At 45.5% G+C, this 22279-nt stretch overlaps 2 pseudogenes; both read left to right on the top strand.

The window, feature by feature from the left end:
• LOC127333239 (cysteine-rich receptor-like protein kinase 18) overlaps positions 1-15571 on the top strand; it is a 49104-nt pseudogene extending 33533 nt beyond the window's left edge.
• A 2532-nt stretch (positions 15572-18103) lies between these two features.
• On the top strand, positions 18104-21911 carry LOC127330120 (cysteine-rich receptor-like protein kinase 6; annotated as a pseudogene).
• The last annotated feature ends 368 nt before the right edge of the window (positions 21912-22279 follow it).

Below are 22279 nucleotides of genomic sequence, written 5' to 3'. Positions count from 1 at the left end.
ATGGAATGTAGCTCTGCTGCGTCCCTTCTACTCTTGAAGTTGTGGTGTAAGAAGTTCCTTTTTGTACCTTATATGCTATGAATAAAAGATGTCGGGACCTCGAATGAGTCTCGGGGACTACCCCTACTGATACGTCTCCAACGTATCTATAATTTCTGATGTTCCATGCTTGTTTTATGACAATACCTACATGTTTTGCTTGCACTTTATATCATATTATGGCATTTATTGGACTAACCTATTAACAAGATGCCACAGTGCCAGTTTCTATTTATTATGTCTGTTTATTGCAGAAAAGGCCCAAAAACCAAAGTGCTCGGAAAAATCCAGAAAAATTACAGAAATTCTATTTCGCCGGAAGACTCACGGAGCCAGAAGGGCAAGCCAGGGGGAGGCCCAGGGCCTCCTCCTCATAGGCCGGCGCGGCCTGGAGGGTGGTCACCCCACCCTATGGTGTGGGCCCCTCGGGACTCTTCCCACTCCGACTCTTTGCCTATTTAAGCCGTCGTGACCTAAAACTTCGACACCGATTGACGAAACTCCAGAAAGACTCCAGGGGCGCCGCCACATCGCGAAACTCCAATTCGGGGGACAGAAGTCGCTGTTCCGGCACCCTGCTGGGACGGGGAATTGCCCCCGGAGCCATCTCCACCGCCGTCTCCACCGCCATCTTCACCGCCATCGCTGCCCCCATGATGAGGAGGGAGTAATTCACCCCCGGGGCTGAGGGCTCCGCTGTAGCTATGTGGTTCATCTCTCTCTCTTTGTGATCAAGTTGAATACTATCTATGTGCTACTCTAGTGATGTTATTAAAGTAGTCTATTCCTCCTGCACGGTGTAATGGTGACAGTGTGTGCCCCGTGTTAGTACTTGGTTTGTGCTATGATTGTAATCTCTTGTAGATTATGAAGTTAACTATTGCTATGATAAGTATTGATGTGATCTATGCCTCCTTCATAGTGTGATGGTGACAGTGTGCATGCTATGTTAGTTCTCGGTGTAGTTGTGTTGATCTATCTTACACTCTAAGGTTATTTAAATATGAACATTGAATATTGTGGAGCTTGTTAACTCCGGCATTGAGGGTTCGTGTAATCCTACACAATGGTGTTCATCATCCAACAAGAGGGTGTAGAGTAGTCCTATTATGTGATCATTGTTGAGAGTGTCCACTAGTGAAAGCAGGATCCCTAGGCCTTGCTTCCAAGCATCGAATCTCCGTTTGTTTACTATTTTGTTACATGTTTGCTCGCTGCCATAATTTATTCAGATTGCTATATTCACTCATACTCATCCATATTATTTGTATCTCACTATCTCTTCGCCGAACTAGTGCACCTATTGTATTAGGTGTGTTGGGGACACAAGAGACTTCTTGCTTTGTGGTTGCAGGGTTGCTTGAGAGGGATATCTTTGACCTCTTCCTCCCTGAGATCGATAAACCTTGGGTGATCCACTTAAGGGAAACTTGCTGCTGTTCTACAAACCTCTGCTCTTGGAGGCCCAACACTGTCTACAAGAATAAAGGCTCCCGTAGACATCAAGCTATTTTTAAGCGCGCCGTTCTTGCAGTGAGGAAAGGTAAAAGGCACTCATACTCCGGTTCCAGGTAAAGTACTTTTCTGGCGCCATTGTGTTTGTGCTCAAAGCTATTTCCTTTAGATCCTGTAATTGCATCTTTTTGTTTCTTGTTTTACACTAGTTAGGCATAATGGAATATAACTATGAGCTTCTTAATTTATTTCCTAAGCTAAGACATGAATTGTGTGATGCAAAAATTAAAGAACCTATGGAACCTCATTTGCATGCTAGTAGCAATATTATTGGTATGAACGCAATCATTGCTAATGCTATGAATAAGTCTAAGCTTGGGGAAGCTAGTTTCTGTGATCTTTTTGGCTTCCCATCTTTAGGGGAGAAAACTTGTTCTGATAATGCTTTATCTCCCATATGCGATAACTCTAATAATGCTTGTGATACTTTAAATCCACCAACTGCAAGTACTTCTTTCAAGATACCCATGAAAATTATTGAACGTGTTATGGATAACCGCTATAAAGGGGATGGAACTGTCCATCCTGGAGATCATTTACAGTTTTTGCATGAATTATGCGGGTTATTCAAGTGTGCAGGTATCTCTATGGATGAAGTGAAGAAGAAGCTATTCTCTTTCTCGCTGACTGGTAAAGCGGCGCATTGGTATAAATTATTGGAGAATAGTCATTCTCTTGGTTGGGAGGAAATTGCATCTCTCTTTTATTCTAAATTTTACCCTCCTCATGAAGTGCATATTGATAGGAATTATATTTATAACTTTTATCCTCGTGATGGAGAGAGTATTTCTCAAGCGTGGGGGAGATTGAAATCACTAATGCTCAAATGTCCCATTCATGAGCTTCCCCGTAATGTTATTGTTAACAATTTTTATGCGAGGCTTTCAGGACAACACAAGGACTATCTGGATGCCTGTTCAGAGGGATCTTTTACAAGCATGGAGGTTGAAGCTAGGTGGGATCTTCTTGATCGGATTAAGGAGAACGCTGAAGGATGGGAGAACAATGAAGGTAAAGAGTCAGGTATAAATTATGATTATGAATGCATTGAAGTTTTTATGGATACCGATAAATTTCGAAATATGAGTGCTACTTATGGTCTTGACTCTCAAGTTGCTGTAAATCTTTATAAAGCCTTTGCTTCTCATTTTGAATTGCCTAAAAAGAATTTTGATAAGTATCATGAACCTTTTAAAGAGGCTTGCATGAAGAATGAAATTGTTGTTAATTATTGCAATAAGCATGCTCAAACTCCTAAGAATGCTATTTCCTATAAGCATGTTAATTTTTGTGGAATGCATAGACCTTGTGGAATTAATCAAGTCAAAGATGAATATTGCATCCATCATATTAATGAAAAAACTAGAAAGTGGCTTAGGGCTCTAGATGATCTTGGTAAAAAAGTTTGTGCCCTCTATCCTTTTATTTGTGAAGTTTGCCATGAAGTGGGTCATTTTAATTTTCAATGCTCCTCCAATGATAATTTGAACCCAATGAGTGCTGCAAATTTGTATTGTGATGATGAAATTACTCCTAATCAGCATGATGAACTTACTTTATTTTTGGGGTGTGAAGAACTGTCGAGAAAAATCTCTTTGTTACATATGAGTGATCTTGATATTGATGATGTCCTGCATGGGTGTTTTTCTTATTGCATTGATAATAGCCATACAAATACTTACATACAAAATATTTTAGAAGATGACACCTTGCCAAAATATGATAGGACCGCCATGTGTTTTGAACTAATTAATGAAAAGGAGGAATCCTCCCAAGTTTCTTCTATTGTTTCTAAAAGTAAATCAGGTTATGCGGACAAGCCACCCTTCAAGCCTCTTCCTCCTAAAGAAGGAAATGAGGAGAAGGAAGAGAAGAAGAAGAAGAAGGGAACGAAGAAGAAGAAGAAGAAGAAGAAGGAGAATAAAAAGAAAGAGGTAACGGCGTATCCCCGCGTGAATGAGATAACGCTAAGTAACCGTAAGTATGTTGCTCCTAATGATTATTGTGATAATGAATCTAAATATGATGATCTTCCTATGCCCTTTACATACATTAGAGATCATGATTTGAATGAGCACACTACTTTTGATATTGCAAATCTCTGGGAAACTAATTCTGAAAATGATGATGATAATAATTGCCATAGTGTCAGTGCTATCCATGCTTCCTCCCATAATGATATAGAAAGCTCTAAGCTTGGGGAAGAGGTGTTTGAAAATCCTTTTGCTACTGATCATTATGTGTTTGATACATCTCCTTCTAATAACAACGATGGTATGGTCATAGATAAACCGACTGTGAAAGATAACTATTCTATTTCTTATGATGACACTATGCCTCCGATCTTTGATGATTATTATAAAGAATGCTATAATATAGGTTATAACTACTCTTATGAAACTTGTCATAGTCATGATTGGATTACCAAAAACAATTCTTTTAATATGCAACTTGTTTATCATGTTCAAATTCTTGATAATAATCTTGCTCCAATTACTATTAATGAGAATAACTCTTCTTATGCCAAAATTAATGATACTTCTATGCATATGAACCATGATAAGAATGTTTTAAGTGATGGGTATATTGTGGATTTCATCAATGATGCTACTGAAAGTTATTATGAGAGAGGTAAATATGGTTATATGCATCTTAATAATATTAAGTTTCCCCTCTTTATGTTGAGAATCTTGAAGTTACTCGTGTTTTATCCTCTTATGCTTGTCACTTTGTTCTTCATGAATTCATTTGTGTACAAGATTCCTCTGCATAGGAAGCATGTTAGGCTTAAATGTGTTTTGAATTTGCCTCTTGAAGTTTTTTTTTTGCTTTAAATACTATTTCTTGCGAGTGGATCATTAAAATTGCTGAGCCCATCTTAATGGCTATAAAGAAAGAACTTCTTGGGAGATAACCCATGTGTTATTTTACTACAGTACTTTGTTTTATATTTGAGTCTTGGAAGTTGTTTACTACTGTAGCAACCTCTCCTTATCTTAGTTTTATGTTTTGTTGTGCTAAGTAAAGTCGTTGATAGTAAAGTTCATACTAGATTTGGATTACTGCACAGAAACAGATTTCTTTGCTGTCACGAATCTGGGCAAAATTCTCTGTAGATAACTCAGAAAATTATGCCAATTTACGTGAGTGATCCTCAGATATGTACGCAACTTTCATTCAATTTGAGCATTTTCATTTGAGCAAGTCTGGTGCCCCAATAAAATTCGTCTTTACGGACTGTTCTGTTTTGACAGATTCTGCCTTTTATTTCGCATTGCCTCTTTTGCTATGAGGGATGGATTTCTTTGTTCCATTGACTTCCAGTAGCTTTAAGCAATGTCCAGAAGTGTTAAGAATGATTGTGTCACCTCTGAACATGTGAGTTTTTGATTATGCACTAACCCTCTAATGAGTTGTTTCGAGTTTGGTGTGGAGGAAGTTTTCAAGGGTCAAGAGAGGAGGATGATATACTATGATCAAGGAGAGTGAAAGCTCTAAGCTTGGGGATGCCCCGGTGGTTCATCCCTGCATATTTCAAGAAGACTCAAGCGTCTAAGCTTGGGGATGCCCAAGGCATCCCCTTCTTCATCGACAAATTATCAGGTTCCTCCCCTGAAACTATATTTTTATTCGGTCACATCTTATGTACTTTACTTGGAGCGTCTGTATGTTTCTTGTTTTTTTTTTTTGTTTGAATAAATGCTTGTGTGGGAGAGAGACACGCTCCGCTGGTTCATATGAACACATGTGTTCTTAGCTTTTAATTTTCATGGCGAAGGTTGAAACTGCTTCGTTAATTGTTATATGGTTGGAAACGGAAAATGCTACATGTAGTAATTGGTATGATGTCTTGAATAACTTGATACTTGGCAATTGTTGTGCTCATGTTTAAGCTCTTGCATCATATGCTTTGAACCTATTAGTGAAGAAATACATAGAGCTTGTTAAAATTTGGTTTGCATGAGTGGTTTCTCTAGAGTCTAGATATTTTCTAGTGAGGTGTTTGAACAACAAGGAAGACGATGTATAGTCTTATAATGCTTGTAATATGTCTTTTATGTAAGTTTTGATGTACTAGTTTATGCTTGTGTTTGCTTCAAACAACCTTGCTAGCCTAAGCCTTGTATCGAGAGGCAATACTTCTCATGCATCCAAAACCCTTGAGCCAACCACTATGCCATTCGAGTCCACCATACCTACCTACTACATGGTATTTCTCCGCCATTCCAAAGTAAATTGCTTGAAGTGATACCTTTAAATTTCTATCCTCTACCTTTGCAATATATAGCTCATGGGACAAATAGCTTAAAAACTATTGTGGTATTGAATATGTACTTATGCACTTTATCTCTTATTAAGTTGCTTGTTGTGCGATAACCATGTTCCTGGGGACGCCATCAACTACTCTTTGTTGAATATCATGTGAGTTGCTATGCATGTTCGTCTTGTCTGAAGTAAGAGCGATCTACCACCTTATGGTTAGAGCGTGCATATTGTTAGAGAAGAACATTGGGCCGCTAACTAAAGCCATGATCCATGATGGAAGTTTCAGTTTTGGACATATAACCTCAATCTCATATGAGAAAAATTAATTGTTGCTACATGCTTATGCATAAAAGAGGAGTCCATTATCTGTTGTCTATGTTGTCCCGGTATGGATGTCTAAGTTGAGAATAATCAATAGCGAGAAATCCAATGCGAGCTTTCTCCTTAGACCTTTGTACAGGCGGCATAGAGGTACCCCTTTGTGACACTTGGTTAAAACATGTGCATTGCGATAATCCCGGTAGTCCAAGCTAATTAGGACAAGGTGCGGGCACTATTAGTATACTATGCATGAGACTTGCAACTTATAAGATATATTTTACATGATACATATGCTTTATTACTACCGTTGACAAAATTGCTTCTTGTTTTCAAAATAAAAAGCTCTAGCACAAATATAGCAATCAATGCTTCCCTCTGCGAAGGGCCATTCTTTTACTTTTATGTTGAGTCAGTTTACCCATTTCTCTCCATCTTAGAAGCAAACACTTGTATTAACTGTGCATTGATTCTTACATACTTGCTTATTGCACTTGTTATATTTCTTTGCATTGACAACTATCCATAAGATATACATGTTACAAGTTGAAAGCAACCGCTGAAACTTAATCTTCCATTGTGTTGCTTCAATGTCTCTACTATGAATTTATTGCTTTATGAGTTAACCCTTATGCAAGACTTATTGATGCTTGTCTTGAAAGTACTATTCATGAAAAGTCTTTGCTATATGATTCAATTGTTTACTCATTGCATTAACATTGCTTTGAATCGCTGCATTCATCTCATATGCTTTACAATAGTATGATTAAGATTATGTTGGTAGCATGTCACCTCAGAAATTATCTTTTAACGTTTACCTACTCGAGGACGAGTAGGAACTAAGCTTGGGGATGCTAATACGTCTCCAACGTATCTATAATTTCTGATGTTCCATGCTTGTTTTATGACAATACCTACATGTTTTGCTTGCACTTTATATCATATTATGGCATTTATTGGACTAACCTATTAACAAGATGCCACAGTGCCAGTTTCTGTTTATTATGTCTGTTTATTGCAGAAAAGGCCCAAAAACCAAAGTGCTCGGAAAAATCTAGAAAAATTACAGAAATTCTATTTCACCGGAAGACTGACGGAGCCAGAAGGGCAAGCCAGGGGGAGGCCCAGGGCCTCCTCCTCATAGGCCGGCGCGGCCTGGAGGGTGGTCACCCCACCCTATGGTGTGGGCCCCTCGGGACTCTTCCCACTCCGACTCTTCGCCTATTTAAGCCGTCGTGACCTAAAACTTCGACACCGATTGACGAAACTCCAGAAAGACTCCAGGGGCGCCGCCACATCGCGAAACTCCAATTCGGGGGACAGAAGTCGCTGTTCCGGCACCCTGCCGGGACGGGGAATTGCCCCCGGAGCCATCTCCACCGCCGTCTCCACCGCCATCTTCACCTCCATCGCTGCCCCCATGATGAGGAGGGAGTAATTCACCCCCGAGGCTGAGGGCTCCGCTGTAGCTATGTGGTTCATCTCTCTCTCTTTGTGATCAAGTTGAATACTATCTATGTGCTACTCTAGTGATGTTATTAAAGTAGTCTATTCCTCCTGCACGGTGTAATGGTGACAGTGCGTGCCCCGTGTTAGTACTTGGTTTATGCTATGATTGTAATCTCTTGTAGATTATGAAGTTAACTATTGCTATGATAAGTATTGATGTGATCTATGCCTCCTTCATAGTGTGATGGTGACAGTGTGCATGCTATGTTAGTTCTCGGTGTAGTTGTGTTGATCTATCTTACACTCTAAGGTTATTTAAATATGAACATTGAATATTGTGGAGCTTGTTAGCTCCGGCATTGAGGGTTCGTGTAACCCTACACAATGGTGTTCATCATCCAACAAGAGGGTGTAGAGTAGTCCTATTATGTGATCATTGTTGAGAGTGTCCACTAGTGAAAGCAGGATCCCTAGGCCTTGCTTCCAAGCATCGAATCTCCGTTTGTTTACTGTTTTGTTACATGTTTGCTCGCTGCCATAATTTATTCAGATTGCTATATTCACTCATACTCATCCATATTATTTGTATCTCACTATCTCTTCGCCGAACTAGTGCACCTATTGTATTAGGTGTGTTGGGGACACAAGAGACTTCTTGCTTTGTGGTTGCAGGGTTGCTTGAGAGGGATATCTTTGACCTCTTCCTCCCTGAGATCGATAAACCTTGGGTGATCCACTTAAGGGAAACTTGCTGCTGTTCTACAAACCTCTGCTCTTGGAGGCCCAACACTGTCTACAAGAATAAAGGCTCCCGTAGACATCACCTACCTAAGCTGCATGCAACATGTTTACTTTTTCAGTTCACCGGTTGCTTAGTGAACATTTTTTCTTTCCGGTTTAGTAGTGTGCTAAACCTACCGGAGTCTTCGACTCTGCTGCTGTCCGCAACCCGGCTTCATGGCAAGCAAGATAAACCGGTAGCAACTAAGCACGCGAACTGCGAAAAGAGAGAGTGGGAACAAGCAATCCGGAAAAGTTTAACTAACCCCGGTTAAGCCGGTTTTTTGCAAAATTTCGAAGTTATTTCTAAGTTCAAGAAAATGCTTGTTTGGTAAAAGAACCTTGCGCTCATACGCCAAAGAACGCCCAGAGAAGGCAGGCAGAGCCAAGGTGAAAAAGGCAAGTGTGCATCGAATTGGATGCAGAAACAATTTTGAAATCTTTGCAGTGCAGGATAAAAGCAAAACAATAAGCAAATATGTTAAGGCAAACATAAGATAATTAACTACCGGTATAACATACCGGCATAAAACTGTTGTGCCACAACCAAAAGGGGAATTTAGAGTTTTACATCACGAACCCCGGTATACCGGGGTAGAATTTAACCAACAATGTTTTGAGTCAGACAGGACCAACGAGCATTTCATAAGTAAACAGATAACGGCAGAGGCTCAGGCAGCAGGGGCTTCCGGAGGAGCATCGCCAGCACCAGGACCATCCAGAGGCTCGTCGTCGGCTCCGGCCTCCTCGTCGCCTTCACCTTCCTCCTCGTCGCTCAGATAATCTTTGATGTCTGGAGGAGGGGGATGAAGGTGCGCACGTCGGCATACTCCGCGATGTGGTACGCACGATCCTGCCGCTTAGCGGTGAGGACCAGGTCCCGATCGGTTTCAGCATCTTCGCGCACTCCGACGAGGGCGTCCAGGTCCAGCTCCAGGTACCAGGAGCAGGCGACGCGGAGCGCAGAGTCTGCCCCGGCATGGGCAGCAGAGCACTGCCACTCCCGGATCCTTCTGCCGGCACCCTTGAGGCGGTCGCTGATAAGGGAGAAGGTGTCTGGCACCACTTCTCCAGGCCAGAGAGTCCTGAAGAGCTGGGTAGCCACGTCAGGGATGTCGGAAAGGTTCCGATCTATGGCGCGCATATGGGAAACCCGCGCGTTCAGCGCAACCAGATGGTCATAGGGGTCCCATGGCGCAGCAAGATTCTCACAGGCCTGGGCAACCCGGTGCTCTTCAACCCTCTTCATGGCAAACGCCTGGGAGTCCGGGAAGAGACCTACACGGAGAAGGAAAGAGGCTAAGAAAATGCAACCGGAAGAAATAAGCTTGTAAACAGAAACCGGAAAGAAAAAGGAAGAAGCTTAAGGAAGGCAAGCGCATCAGTCTGCGTGACCAGAAGGTCATGCTGCTTCCGCTCCGCCTCCAGCCGCGCGGCCTTGTCCTCAGCAGCCTTCCGCGCCTTGGCAAGCTCCTCCAGCTCAGCCTGCAACACCATGTTGGAGTTGCCGGCATCCTCCAGCGCTTCGTGCAGCTTGGTCACCGCATCGGCTTCGGCAGCCTTCAGCGCCTTGTGGTGGTCAAGGCCAAGCTGGATAAGCTGGTCCTTGAGCTCCTTGGAGGCGGTCCTCTGGGCGCTCAGCTCTTCCTGATGCTGCTGGATAAGCTGGTCCTTCTCCTCTGGAACCCGAAAAAGAAGATGTTAACAAAGTTGTACTGGTAAAGATAAAAAGAAAAGCAAGTAAACCGGAAAAAAGAAAGCGGTACCTTTGGCGGCGGCAAGCTGGGCCTTGAGGGCCTCAATAGAAGCTTCTGGGATGACTGTTAAACAAAAAATCATAAGTGTTAAGAGAAAGAAAGCTTTCCGGTAAGAAGATGCCGGAGGTACAAAAAATTTACCTTGGCACTTGTCGTGTGCCTCAGCAAGATCCCGGTGCTCCCAGAGAAGCTCCTCAAAGAGGACCTTCCGAGCGTCAGCCGTGGTCTGTTCAAGAAAAAAGAGATAAGATAAGTTTCGCGCTAAGAACAAAGATCTTAACCCGAAACTCGGGGACTGGCTATGCTGGTTTCGCGCGTTTCTAAGTTAAGTTTCGCGCTAAGAACAAAGATCTTAACCCGAAACTCGGGGACTGGCTATGCCGGTTTCGCGCGTTTTCTACCTAAGTTTCGTGCTAAGAGCTACACTCTCAACACAAAACTCGGGGACTGGGAAGATAGACAAGGTTCAGCAAAAAGAGAAACTGGCATGAAGTTAAAGAAAAGACAGAAAAGATCCGCAAGGAGAGAAACCGGCAAGAATTGAAAAAAGTTGGTGGAACTTACCATCAGGTTGTTCGTGGCATCATACCACACGCTGTCCAGCTCTTTGACGGCCCGACGAAGCCGCATGAAGTGCTCCTCAGCAGACCGGTCTCCAACAGGGTCAGGCGCCGGCAGCCTGTCCTTGCCCATGCCGCGGGTCGCCGGAGACATGTCCGCGGCGTTCCATTTTTGCGCGTAGGGCAGCAAGTGCCCCAGCTCCCGGCCTTCACGCTTGAACTCGATGATCCGGCCAATCAGGCCGGTGGCCTTCTCGCTGGCAGCGCTGGCGGCGCGGGAAACGTGCATCACTAAGGGCTGCGGATCGCCGGAGGGGGCGTTGGAGGCCGTCGCCTTTCCCTTGATGAGGTTTGAGGTCTTGGGCGGCGGCGGAGTTGGAGTGGCGCCGGATGGCTCTGTGCGAGGAGCTTCCGGCGGTGGCGTCGGAGCAGTTTTTGGAGAAGGGGGAGCGCTGGGCGCGTCACCCAAGTTGGAGCTTTCCGGCACGGAAGTTTCCGGCACGGAAGTCTTCTTCTTCTTCTTCTTTTCAAGGACGGGAGGAACCAGAGGTTCCGCCCGCCCGGCAGCTTCTTCCTCGGCGCCGATGTTGCTGGCGCCGGTGTCTTGATTTTCAGGAGGGGAGACAAAGTCCTCCTCCGCGCGGTGTTCTGGCGGTGTAGGGGCTGCGCGCCCCAAACTTGAAGTGCCCCCCACAGGGGAGGCAGAGATGTTGCCGGCACCAGATGGTGTCGGGCTTGAGTGAGGAGGAGGGGTTGAGGTCCTCACGGTACCTTCAGAGCCCTCAGGCCTTGGGCCAAGCTTGAGCGCAGGGCTGAACGAAAGAAAAAGAAAAGAGTTGGAAAAAAGCAACCGGCAAAAGAACTTGATAAAAAGAAACAAGCAAGAAAACGGGAGCTTACCCAGGGGAGGTCGGCATCTGCTTGCGCTTGTAGCACCTCACACCTACTTCCTTCTTCGCCAAAGGCTCCATCCGGAAGCGCTTCGGGGGAGGGGCCTGGCTGGAACCGGCGTCAGATGCCGGCACCTTGTTCTTCTGGCCCTGGGCCATGAGCTTGTCCACGAACTCTCGACCGGCCTCGGCTCGCAGGGGCGGCGCATGCTCGTGGATCTGCGGGTTCGAGCTAGCTAAGAGAATATCTACTAAGGAGCAATAATGAAAAAATTATAAGAAATCGAAAAAGAAAAGTACCTCGAGCAAGGTCAGGTCGTCCGAGGAACCGGATGGTTCCGGCACGGACCCGCCAAGGCGCGAAGCTTTGGTCTTGCCCATCTTCAGGTCCTGCCAACGGATGAAAGGATCCGGGTCAACAGAATCTAGGGCATGCTTCACGCAGGGGCCTCGTCGCTCTGCGTGAATAGAGGGGAAGCGGTCCTTGGCCTGTAGCAAGTAAAAAGAAGGTTAACAACAGCATAAAAGTTACCGGTAAGCCGACCCGAGTTGCGTAATCTCTTACTTCTTGGGTCGGAGGGTTAGTAGTACTGAGAGGCTGGAGGCCCCATTCCCAATCATCCGGCATGGCAGTCTGGCAGATCTGCCTAGCCTTGCGGACGACGTCCTTCTTGCTGAGAGGAAGGCTGGTGATCTTGGTGGGATCACCAGGACCATACATCTCGCTCATCTTGTGCTGCCGGCGCTTGAGAGGAAGCACCCGGCGCGAGATGAAGGTGCGGATAATATCATCGAAGCAGATGTTAGTCTCCTTCATCAGGTTCGCCATGAAGCGTACCACCCGGTTGGTTTCGATATGATCCGACTTCGGGTTGTAGCTCCAGTTGGCTCTACTGGGCGGCGCCGGGTTGAAAGGCGGCAGATCGATGAGATTTGCGGCGCCGTTGTTCTTCACGTAGAAAAAGGTCCCTTGCCATAGCCGGCATGACTCGAGACCGGAAAATTTGAAGAAAGGGCTCCCTTGGCGGGAGCCGATGATACAAGACCCGCACTGCACGGGGGGTTTGGGCTTAGGGATTTCCTTGCCCTGAACGGAATTGATCCGTAGAGCAAAGAAGCGGGCAAACGTCTCACGAGTGGGACGAATGCCGATATAAGCCTCCATGAAGGTGGCAAAGCAAGAAAGGTAAAAAACGGCGTTGCCGGGAAGATGATGAGGTTGAAGTTCGTAAAAATCTAAGAACTTCCGGAAGAACTCGGAGACAGGAAGGCCGAAGCCGCGCTCAAAGTGAGCAAGGAAAACGACGTGTTCACCGGGCTCGAGCACCGGTTCAATCTCGTCGCCAGGAAGCCGGCAGGTTACTCCCTCCGGAATCCTACGGGACCGGTATAGCCAGTCAATCTCATATTGGGTAACGTTGGAGCCCATCCAGGCTCCACGTGTGACACCGGAAGGATCTACACTGGAAGCTTGGCTAGAGCTACCGGATTCTTGGTGGCTACCGGAGTCGGTATCCATCGGAACAGGATCGGCGGTTGATCTATCAGAAGATTGGCTATGCAGGCTATCGGAGGAGTAGGCAGAGGAAGATGAAGCGGAAGAGGACTCTTCGCTAGACATGAGTGTGGATGCGGAAAAACAAGAATCCCAAGATCTACACCCACGTGAAGATCTACGAGTAAGAGAAAAAGCAAAAGAAAAGGAGAAGTAAATACACTACCGACCCAAGATCTAGAAAGCAAGCAAAAGAGGAGTAAACTCAGATTAAACCTAACCTGGGGCAGCGGAGTCGCAGTAGAAGGGGTCCGCCGGTGAAGTGGCGAGCCTGCGGTCGCCGGGGAGTTCCGTCGACGGCGGAGCGGAGAAGAGCTCGAAGAAGCGTGAATGCGGCGGTCGCGAGAGGAGCGCTGTGAAGAATCTCCGCGCGGTGAAGTCCGGCGAAGAAGCGGAGCAAGTTCATCGGGCGGCGAGGCTCGAGCGGAGAACGGCGGACGGAGAGCAGCGGAGGCGCAGAGAGCAAATGGCACTGTGCGCGAGAGAGCGGAGAATGCGAGAAGAGGAAGAAGAGGCGGCGGTTCTGGCTTATAAAGGAAGAAAGAGATGGGCCAAAAACCGTCGGGCCGCAGCGGTTCGCTCCGCGGGCCGCGATGGTTCGCACCACGGGCCGCCACGTGGCGCGGTGATACACGCGTAAAAAGGGAAGGCCACAAAGAGGTACACACGGATCCGGAGTGGCGACTGGGATCCGCTGTGAGGCATTTAATACGCGCGCGGAAGTCAAAGGGAAGTGACCCCTGACACTAGCGCGTCAGTTAACAGTGCGCATGTCACTGACAGGCGCGGGACCCGAGAAATTCTCGACTTCGCCGAGGAGAGAGTTAATGGCTAAGATACCAGAGAAAAACATACCGGAAGATACCTTGCAAAGAGAGAAAACGTGAGTCCGGGCAAAGATGCCGGATCCAAGCTTAGCGCCAAAAAGATTAAACCGGTATCCTATGATATGAGAACCTGGCATGGTCTGTAGGATAGAATCCGTCAGACTATACCAGCTTCGGGGACTAATGTTGGGGGGATGACCCCCGGTATGCCAAAGGCATGTCAAATCGGATGGTTCGAGCCATCGAGATACCGGTTTAATATTCTTACCGGAGCACAAAGATAAGAGCTTGGCTAAGTAAAGGCAGACCGGTATCCCCAGAGGGGTATACCGGAACCAGATGAAGAAGCTACCGGAAGGAAGAGCATGTCGGCAAGACTGGTCAAAGATTCTCTTTAGAGCTAGAGGACAAGGCTGAGGTAAGCAAAGTGGCTTTAATCGAAGCCCTGGCGCCAAAGAGAGGGATGACGCTGAAAGAAGCCGGAGGACGTCAGCCTCCCTGATTAAAGAAGACCCCGGCGTCATCTATGATTAAAGTTACTTTGTAAAGTAGTTTGTCCAGTCAAAGATGCCATTAGGGTTTCTTGTTCTGTAAGTCACCCTCTCCCCTATATAAGGAGAGGGGGCATAGCCTCTTACGGGCACGTGAGGTTGGATGATGCTCAGTCTCTAGGGAAATCTTGTAACCAGAAACCTGTAACCATGTTGAGATCAATGAAGATAGTGATCTAGAGCAGAGTTCTTCCTCTTGTGTTTCTTCTCGCACCCTTGCCTTTGGCTGTGTTCTTGAGGAAAGCATCCGGAAGTTCGTCCCATCTAGTCACAAACCCTCCCCCGAATCCTCTTGCGTCCATCCGGCCCCAACTCAAGCCATCCTATGGCATCTGCTCGTTCACCACGACGACAATTCCACGAAGCAATAAGTAGCATGCGGTGTGTGGTTCCTCAAGAGACAAATGTATTTTTTTTCCGCCGCAAGGACGAGAGAGCGGTGCGGCGCTTTATTGTTGATTTTCCCAACATTGTTTCCACTCTTATTACACTGGGCTACCACTGCTAGTTAATTTCATCATCATCACCCATTTTCAGGTTTGGCTATTATGGAAAAGGGAAAAATGGTTTGAGCTCATTGACCCATGCTTAGACATTAAGAATCCAAGCATAGAGATTATGAGATTCATTAATGTCGGGTTGATGTGCGTGCAAGACAACGCTAAGATCACCCTACAATCTCGGATGCTATCTCACTGCTTATGAATGAGAGCACAAGCTTGCCTGACCCAAAGAAGCCTACTTATTTTAGGAACAAAGGAGAAGATCGAGAGTGAGAGGAACCGCACAGCGGAAATATTTTGACTGGATCACCACCGGATGGTAGATAATTGAGCTTCTTGCTTGCATTGCTTTTATTCTACGTGATTGCATAAAAAAATAGCGGAATGTATGTGATTTTGAAACTTAACACAATTTGTAGAAGATTCTGAAGATATATACTCGATCATTTTAGTCATGTTGGGCTGGATTTTTCTTGTAATTTCTATGGCATTTTCTTGTAATCTATCTAGAAAATGTTGCCAGTATTACATTTTCTTGTAATGTTGCTGGAAGATGCTTTTTTTTTTGTAAGAATGCCTTTCTAATATTTTTTTTGCGAATAGCCCTTTCTAATTTCTGAAAGGGATTGCTCCAGATTGAAATAACTGAAAGAAGGCAGTTCTAATGAAATGGTCGTGGCAACGATGACTTATTTAGTTTGGTCTTGCACAAAATCCCGTGATACATCTCCACCCTTGTCATTCCCCTTCCTCGCGCAGCTCTTCTCCTGCGATGTGCTGTTGCAAGAATGTAACAACAATGGGAACTACACCGTGAACAACACCTTCCTATCAAACCTAAGGGGGTGTTTGTTTGGGCTTTTTCTGGCTTTCCAGTGAAAAAAGCTAGCCAATCCAACCAAACGGGGTACTTTGGAAACTGGCTTTGCCAAAGCCAAAGCCGCGTATAGGCAAAGATAAAAAAGCACGTCTTGAGGTGCTTTTGGGTGCTTCCCGCAGCTTTGCCTCTAACAGTCGAATCGTTTTTCAAACTTGCCCATTTCGTTTGGAAGTATTTACAGCAGATTGCCACCCCACCGATAATTAAGAGCAGCCCATCTACTCTCTGGCTCCCTGACCGAACCGGTCGTTCCACACAGCGACCGTCCAGACGTCTTCCTCTCGACTCCCGCCGGCGACCGTCCTCGTCCTCGACATCAGACCTCCTCCCCTTCGCCATTCCCCCTAGCCGTCGCCGATTCGCCGGTCTCCTGCTGTCCTCGGCTCCTCGCTCGACTCCCGCTATCCCAGATCGATAGGGCTGCTCGTGATTCGCGGCAGCGGCAGGTGCTTGACCGGAGCTATGGTCTCCGGCAGCGCAGGGCTTGACCGCCAGCGGACTTTCGCGGGGCTCTGGCTACCGAGCGCAGGGCTTGAATCTTCTCCGCGTCCGTCCGTCCAAGCTTCGTGTACTTGCGCTGCTTCTTTTCATAGTAGCCCTGCTCACGATATAGCACTTGATCTGTTAGTGCGTACTAGTACTAGTACCAGTTTTGTACGCTTCCGTCAGCATCTTGATTTGTTTCCCCGCAAAGAAAAAGCATCTCCATTTGTTATTCTCATGTTTGGTACATGATCAGCAAAAGTAGACTATAATAAATTATTTAGTGTGCGTGTTTATATATTTATATCAAGAAAAGAATGTTCTACCAATTTGAAGGGTATTTTAGATAATTCATCTGTTCACAGCTAGACAGCCAGTTAAGTTGCCAAACAGTGAAACTCGACACAGCAGCTTTTCCTGCACAGCAGCTTTCTCTGCGCAGCAGCTTTCCCCCCACAGCCAGCCAGCCACAGCCCAAACAAACAGGCCCTAAGGCAGTTATCCTCCACCCTTCCCATTAACGCCTCCTCTTCTACCGCCCTCTTCTCCACGGGCGTCCTCGGGGACATCCCGAAAAACAGTGTAGGCCTTCACACTCTGCTGTGGCAATACCATCAATGCATCCGCATGCACGGACTGCATCGGTGACGCCTTTCGGGACGCGCAGCAGGCGTGCCCGTTCTACATGGACGCAACCATCTACTACGAGTCCTGCTACCTCCGCTTTTGGCTTCCACTGACAACCCTAAATGGCACATCATGCCCAACATCGAGTAACTCTCCGGTGGCAACCTTCGATGCTACCGTGGGTCTCCTCCTCACCGTTGTCATAGACTACACCGTGCTGAACTCGTCCATCTTGTTCAACACAGGAGTAGAGGACTTCGACGTGAGCACCCCGAAGATCTACGGGCTGACGCTACCCCGAAGATTCGCGTAACTTAGTCAATCCTCCTATGTTCTTACCCTCGGTAGTAGCCACTTGCCAGTATGACAACGTAAAAATGGCATATTGTCCCTTTTTTTCTTCAAAGAAACCCTTTCTAATTTCTAAAAGAGGTCGCTCCCGTTTGAAACAGAACTGGAAGAAGGAAGTTCTGAGAAATGGTCGTGGCACCATGACTCATTCAGTTTGATTCATCAATAGTCAACACTATTCCTATATAAAATTTCATTTGTGGACGCGTGTCGTGACGGGTTCGGCATCAGACGGCCAGCTGCTTTCAGGACTAGGTAGAGAATCTGGTTGTTCGAACAAATTCTCGCCCAGTGCCTGCATCATATCTTTTTAAGAACTCGTTTCTTCCATTTCTGAAAGGGATAGCCCCAATAACTGAAAGAACGCTGTTCTGAAGAACGATGACTTGTTCAGCTTGATTCATCAATAGTCAACACTACTCCTACATAAAATTCCATTTGTGGGAATATTGTTCCTTTATCGGCGTTCAACACGGCCCCTACGAAAGTTAACACCGATCAATCAGGCATGACATGCTCGCAGCAGAAAGATCAGAGAATCCAACTCCCCCCTGAACTACCATTGGTCATCGACGTCAACAATTCATCTACAGTACCGAATTTCTTTATTCCTCTATGATTATGAGCCGCCGGCTATCTCTTGATATTAATATTTTCATGCTTCTGACCCGAAGTAAACAAGCAGTGCACTAAACTAGATCTCCTCTGTGCAAATCAAACTGTTCGTAGTGTCATGTCACTAGAATTCCCAACTCCCAAGCCAGCCTATAAAGTCACATTCCTTGTCTCTTCTGCACCCGCTGTATCTTGTTGTCTCAGACGCACACCACCACCTGGCTATCACCATGATCTCGCACCAACTCTGGTGCTACCTCTGCATCCTCGCCGTCCCCTTTCTCGCGCACCTCGTCTCCAGCGACGTGCTACGGCAAGAATGCGACAATAGCCGGAACTACACCGCGAACAGCGAATTCCAATCAAGCCTAGAGCAGCTCTCCTCCGTCCTTCCCATTAACGCCTCCTCCTCTCCCACCCTCTTCTCCACCGGCGCCGCCGGGGCCATCCCGAACACGGTGTACGCGCTCACGCTCTGCCGCGGCGACACCACCAACACGTCCGCGTGCGCCGACTGCATCGGCAACGCCTTCCGGGACGCGCAGCAGGCGTGTTCCTACAACATGGACGCCACCGTCTACTACGAGCACTGCTACCTCCGCTTCTCCTACCAGAACTTCCTTGCTTCCGCCGACAACACCAAACGGCAGATCGTACCCAACGGGGCGAGCGTCACCTCTCCAGCGGCAACCTTCGACGCCACCGTAGGTGTTCTCCTTGCTGCTGTCTCCGACTACGCCGCACTGAACTCGTCCATGCGGTTCGGCACAGGAGTACTAGAGGACTTCGACGTGAGCGCTCCGAAAATCTACGCAATGGCGCAGTGCCGGCCGGACATTGAACCGGCCGAGTGCAGGGACTGCCTGGAGAAAATAACGAGGGTGATGCCAAAGCATTTCAGCAGGCGGCGGGGAGGGCAGATCCTAGGGTTACGGTGCAACTACCGGTTTGAGCTGTATCCTCCATTCCTCGGCAATCCCGTTTTGCAGCTCAAAGCGCCGGCATGGGCCGTTGCACCTTCGCCGGATGGTGATGGACCCATAGTCCCAGATGGAGGTGAGTTGCAGATTTCAGTAAAAAATATACTACTCCCTCCGGTTCATATTAATTGACTCTAATATAGATGTATGTAGACATATTTTAGTTGCAGATACATACTAGGTACTACCTACTAGTAAAGTGAAGCTCAGCTGATGGATACCCGCATATTTGTTGAAATACCATACAAAGTTCAGGGCCTATAGAGACGATTCCTACAACGCAAAATTAGGGAAAACACATAATTTGATTTTCATACCATCTTGAGTACTGCAAGAATCCAAGTTGGAGTGTATGAAATACATCCTAGGAAATCCACAAACTGAATTCGAAGAAACAAATATGTTACTTTCTTTCGAATCAAACAGCCTACATAGAAGAAGCATCCAAAGGATTTTAGAATTCTCAAAAAACTTTTCAAAATTCTACTAAATTGATGAATTCACCCATAAGTCTGAACTTGTGAAGAAAGTTGGACATTATATTTCAACACTCCCTACCACTCCTAGGCTTCAGCTGACCATTGTGGTGAGATGGATGAAAGTCCGCAGAAATTTTTATTCGACTACTGCATTGGTCAGGTCTTCAAGTTGAGACAACTTAGCTCTGATTACATATGAATTGATGCCCAGACCAATTCACCCAAAGTTCCATAATGGAGAAGGGTGTGCAATATATTTCAACAAAATCAAAAATGGCTCAATGGACAGGCATATCTGGCCACAGAGGTAAATACTTTTGAGAGCATCAAGGATTGAAAGATTCGAGAGGTAATTAAGACACACGAGATGGAGTAAACAAAGGGATGTTCTGAACATCAGACCAAGTTTTCGTAGAGCTTCTTTGTTGAAAGGTGCCAAATTTTAAGTTTATTGTGTGGATACTAAATGTAGTGCACGTTGCAAATATACATTTATATTAAACACTAATAGACCTATTCCATGTAGTCAAGTGATTTAACTCTAGTGTCATTTTACAGGAGGAAGAAAAAATAAACCAAGTACAATCGCACATATCCTAGCCGTTGCATTGGCTGTTGTTTGTGCAGCATTGGTTTCCACTTTTGTCTGCTTTTGTCTCTGGAGCTGGAGGAGAAAACAAATATTGCCGATACTACCATGTAAGTTATTAAGATTGCAGATCATTAAGCGAAGGAGAATAGGTAGGTCCAACTCTTTAATAACAAAATATAAAAATAGTTGTAAGGCAATTCAAGGTTCAACTATATCAATTATCGAAATATATAGGATAAAATAATTATGCATTCCAGACAATAGATTTTGTAGTTCATTCTAATGATCAAACTTCGTCATCTTTTGAAATGGGGTTCGTTTGTACAGATAATAATTGTCACATTGGACAGATTCTGGGAACTGGGAGAGCGTTCCCAACATCAATTTATCCACTCTTGATCTGCAAACACTGGAAGCTGCAACAGAGAACTTTAGAGACGAAAATAAGCTTGGGGAAGGAGGGTTTGGTGCAGTTTATAAGGTGCCAATCGTATCATTATGTTGCTCGTTCTGTGTTGTTTTGGACTGCTTGTGACTTCTGGTGAATTTATATGTTTGCTATTTGTGCATCACTGCATCACACAGGGAGCTCTTCCTGATGGCCAAGAGATAGCAGTGAAGAGACTCTCCCCTGGTTCAACACAAGGAATAGGTGAGTTGAAGGCAGAGCTTGTTTTTGTTGCGAAGCTTCAGCACAAAAAATCTTGTTAGGCTAATTGGAGTTTGCTTGGAAGAACAAGAGAAACTCGTTATCTACGAATACATGCCTAACAGAAGCCTTGACACGATTCTCTTTGGTAAAAACTAAAGATATTGCGGCAAAAACATATTTAAATCTGAGCTATAATAATGGCGCAAAATTAACCTCACTGATGTTTCTTGCTTCTTTATAGATCCTGAGAAGAGAAAGGATCTTGATTGGAAGAAGAGGTTCAAGATAATAAATGGAATCGCCCGAGGTTTGCAATATGTGCATGAAGATTCTCAGCTGAAAATAATCCACAGAGACCTTAAAGCAAGCAATGTTCTGTTAGACTCGGATTTGAATGCGAAGATTTCAGACTTTGGCTTGGCAAGGTTGTTTCAAGGGGATCAATCAAAGGATGTCACAAACAGAGTTGTCGGGACATTGTAAGTGAAGTCAATCATGCCGTGATATAATTCTGTGGACTGCGGGATTGCAGAAATAAGTTAGACCGTCCTATTTTTCAGATCACTAAGTAATCATATCTTGTGGTTTCAGCGGATACATGCCACCAGAATATATTGTTCGCGGGCATTATTCAACCAAGTCCGATGTGTTTAGCTTCGGCATTCTGGTCTTAGAGATCATAACAGGAAGAAGAAACTGCACCTCCTACAATTCCGAGCAGAGTGTTGACCTGGTAACTGATCTTGTAAGCAGTAAACCCTACCTAAATACTAATTCAAACCCCTTGCAACAATAACACTCTAACAATATAATCCATCCTATGCAGGTATGGGAGCACTGGACCAAGGGAACGATCCTCGAGATCGCTGACCCGTTACTTACCAGTAGTAGTGCCGAAGATAAAATAGGGATGTATGTTCATATAGGCTTATTGTGTGTTCAGGAGAGCCCTGCAGACAGGCCTACGATGTCAGTCGTGAATGCGATCCTTAACAGTGACGGGGCCGCACTTCAAGCTCCGTCCAAGCCGGCTTTCTGTCTCCGAGCAAGTAGCGCCGACCCGGAACAACGTCGGGGAGCCTCACATGGCGGTGGCAGCTTGGCTGTGGTTTCACCAAACGAAGTGTCGCTCACAGAGCTTGTTCCAAGATAAAGTTGTTTTTTTTCTGAAATCTTGTCGAACGAACTGTGACATTGTATAGAGGTCTTCGGTTGGTCACAAATTGGTTGATCGCTTCTCAAAATGGGGGTTGGAGCAGGGGCAGAGCCAGGATTTGACCATAGGGGGGGCGAGAAAGCCGATAACCACTTAATGCCATAGAAGAGTTTTTTTTATAGGACGAACGGCATATAAGATATTATCTAAATATTGCATCATTAATACTATGAACTTTGAAAAACAATTCCTGCCTTTTTCATCATTTTTAACTATTTAAAAGAAACAAATCTTACCTTCAGTCCTCATTCTATAGTCCTACAAAAGTACACAAAGTGATACAAAATTTCTATCTGATTTTATAAAAGACTAACCAGTGACATGTATATGGATAGAATTGCAATACAAATAGAGTGACATACCTTAGGCACAGATATCATGTATGAGTTACAAT

This window comes from Lolium perenne, chromosome 2, assembly GCF_019359855.2.
Source record: "Lolium perenne isolate Kyuss_39 chromosome 2, Kyuss_2.0, whole genome shotgun sequence".
Classification (NCBI taxonomy): Eukaryota; Viridiplantae; Streptophyta; class Magnoliopsida; order Poales; family Poaceae; genus Lolium; species Lolium perenne.
The sequence above is the reverse complement of the archived record's forward strand: the minus strand, read 5'-3'. Positions and strand labels throughout refer to the sequence as shown.